Source organism: Phalaenopsis equestris, unplaced genomic scaffold (genome assembly GCF_001263595.1).
Source record: "Phalaenopsis equestris unplaced genomic scaffold, ASM126359v1 Scaffold214702, whole genome shotgun sequence".
Taxonomy (NCBI): Eukaryota; Viridiplantae; Streptophyta; class Magnoliopsida; order Asparagales; family Orchidaceae; genus Phalaenopsis; species Phalaenopsis equestris.
In genome coordinates, this window is record NW_018233464.1 from 9,266 (window position 1) to 12,836 (window position 3,571).

Here is a 3,571-nt window from a genome sequence, read left to right on the forward strand (position 1 = left end):
TTCAGCAGTTCAAATAAAATCATCTGGGTGGGTAATTTGTAAGCATTAATGTCTCGGGTTGTGATCGGACACAGCATGCATCTCTGCATGTGGTGTCCGTATGGAATAATTTTTTTCAAAAAAAGACAATAATTAAATATTTTTATATTTTATCAACAGCTTTGAGGTCCATTTGGTAATATTTGTTTGCTTTTGTCTGTAATTAAAATGTTTAATTATATACATTTTAATGTAAATTCAATAAATTTGTGCTATCTTGACTTATATCATATATAATTATATCATATGTAATTACATAAATCTTTAAAAAAAATTTCTCAATTCTAAAGCATTTTTGAATTTTAAAAAAATCAATTTTAAATATATATAAAAAAATGCAAAGATATAGATACCAGATATGTATTCCTGTAAATCTAAAAAATATAAATTGTATTTGGCACATTCAAAATGCAAATTCAGCATAGTGAATGCAAACCCCCTTAATTTATTAGAAATAAGTAGGAAGAAAATTGTTTGAAAAGAGAAATCTTCGATGAATCTATGTAGCCACATAGGGCATAGTGACGAGTTGAGATTAGGTATTGGGTGTTGTGTGAGTTGCGGGTCTCGTAGGTTGTAGTTGGTGATATAATTCATAGCGGAGAGCTGCGATAACATCGGTAGGTTGTAGAGGCAGGAGTCGAGAGTTACACAAGCAGTAAGACACGTAGGTCGTAGTTTGTTACATAGGTCATAGTGGTTAGTTGTGATAACGACCAGATGTGGCCAGAGTCAGTAGCTACACGAGATGTGGGCTACACAAGTTATAGTTGGTCACTAGATTATAATGGTGAGATGTGATGACATCCATAAGTCGCGAGGGCCAGAGTTAAGAGCTACACGTGATGTGGACCATGTAGACTGTAGTTGGTCACATAGGCCGTGGTGGTAAGTAGTGATGTTGTATGTAGGCAGCGGGGGCCGGAGTCGAAACTGCACGAGTTGTGAACCACGTAGGCCGTAGTTGGTTACGTAGGCTATAATAGTGAGCAATGATGATGTTTGTAGGTTGCAGGGGTGAGTTAGGAGCTACAAGGAGGGAGCATTAGGAGTCCGAATAAAGTCACCGCTTTTGGAGTGCATTATTACACCACCTTCGGGAGGTGTCGTTGCATCATATGTGTCGGGTATTGTTAAAATGTCATCAGAATGTTGTTGCATCTTATTTTTGGTGCATTATTATATCATCTTCAAGGGATGTCATTACACCGTATTCGTGGTGCGTTGTTATAGTGTCATAGTGGTGTGTCGTTGCATCGTATCTAGGGTGTGTTCTTACATCATCTTAGAGATGCATTGTTATACCATTGAGAGATGTCGTTGCGCTGTATATGAGGGTGTTGTTTCATTGTCATTGAATTTTTCCATTGCATCATATCAATAGTATTTTGTTACAGCATTTTTGGGGGGCGTCATTACACTATATCTGAGGTGGATTGTCATACCATCATCATGTTATATTGTTGCACTGTATTTGGGGTGAGTTATTACATCGCCTTCAAGTGTCATCATTACACTTTACCCGAGGTGCATTGTTACACCATCTATGGGGTGTTTCACCTTTCCGCAACGTATGTCGAGATTCTGTAGTGCGCATTGTTGCTTCAAAAGAGACTTTGCTGCAAGGAGCAAGTGATAGGTGATGATGGTGGACGGTGGCCGGAGTTAGCCGACGACGACAGCGGTCGCCGAAGTTGGCCAGTGGCGGCGAAAAACGTCAAAAGACTTGAAAAGCTTCTAAAATTAGTTTAATGGTCTGAAAATGGCAACTATAACTTATGTTTGAAATGGGCAACTATAACAAATAAGGAAGGAATCCAAATCACTGTGGTTGGATGGATCAGAGAGATTCCTTCAATCAGACAACATTCAACGAGCATTTAAGTTTCTTAATGATATCAGAATCGAGTAAAGTTAAGCTCCATTGACCTTCAAGTTATGCTTTAAAAGCTTCTAAAAACAGTTTAATAATCTGAAATGGGCTTGATTTGACTTTAAATTTGGTACCGTCGTGTTCCTCTCGTCGAGCTTGTCAGTTTGATCATAAATTCATTGAAATCGGAGTTATTTATTTCCTACTACAAACATTCATTGAGATCTGTGCCATGCCTTTAGATCTGTGCCATGCCGCTTCCCTTTCCATGGTTTTGTTGACTGTGTATCAATCTTATATTAATTTTCAAGCAAATTAAGAATTTTAAAATACATTCTTTAAAAAATAGCATTTTCTTTTTTTTAAGATGATTTTTATTTACAAGCAACGTATTAAAATTTCAATTTTTGGTGGCTGCGAGAATTAAAATTATGATTTTAGTGATAGGTTACAATATGTTTACCAACTAATTAAGTAATTAAGTTATTTTATATCCGCCAAAATAGACAATTGTACATAAAAAACATGTCAGTACAAATCTCAAGGAGATCCAACCGACTTAAAAGTAAAGAATTATAGCTAGGAGGATCCACCGACAGAAGACGAAATGGCTTATTTGACTAGATGCAAGCCCCCCTAAACTATTGCTTGAGGCCGACCATATTCGAGCCACCTAGACCAACGGCCGAATCCGATCAAGCAGACGAATCGACCTGCCTCTCACCACAATCCAATTCAAGGGAAAAGTTCTGCATCACCAACCATATCACGAACGTCCTCCGAGATTGTCAAGGTATGAGCTACATATCATATTATGATGATTCACCGTGTGCTTATAGCCTAGTCTCATCCCGCCGACTGTAGCTCATCGTCCAAGGATCAAAAGTCAATAGCAAGGGTCGGATAGTCGATCGATGAAACAGAGCCGACCGAGTATTTCCTACCGACCAAAAGTTAATCAAAAGTCAACCGACATTATCGACTTAGCATAGCCGACCATGCAATCCTTGTCGAACTAAAGCATACCAAGCTTACCTGACCAAGTCAGAAGGTAGCCGAACCACAAGCTCATACTTGTAACATACTCAAAATACCATGTAATGCCCCCATTAAAATAAAGGAAAGTATGTAATCAGACATATTGTATCCCCACACCTATTAATAGGGGAGTTATTTTATGAAAAATGACTAATTAACATCTCATATCACGCTCTATTCTTTTCGAATTTAACAATAAAATTTAAGGAAAATGTATTATTAAAGTAATTCATTTAAAATTAATTCTTCATATAGTAAAGTATGTGACCCATATAAACGAATGTTTTTGATAAAATAATTATAGAGGACTTATTGGAGTTTCGAAGATGCGAATTTCCCTTCTTATGCCCTTAAATAATTATGGCACCTATTATTATTATTATTATCAATAAGTTAAGAAATTATTGATTATAAATGTTTGGCTCTAACAGTGAAATGTTTGCTTGGAAAACATCACTCTATGATTGGGTGACATTATTCATATAATAATAATAGTAGTAGTAGTAATAATAACAATCACGTGGGTAGGGGCGTAAATGAGCCCAAGCTCGTCTCATGTTCGGTTCGCTTATATTTCGAACTCAAGAAGTGTGTTCGTGTTCGGCTCCCTTTCTTTAGGGG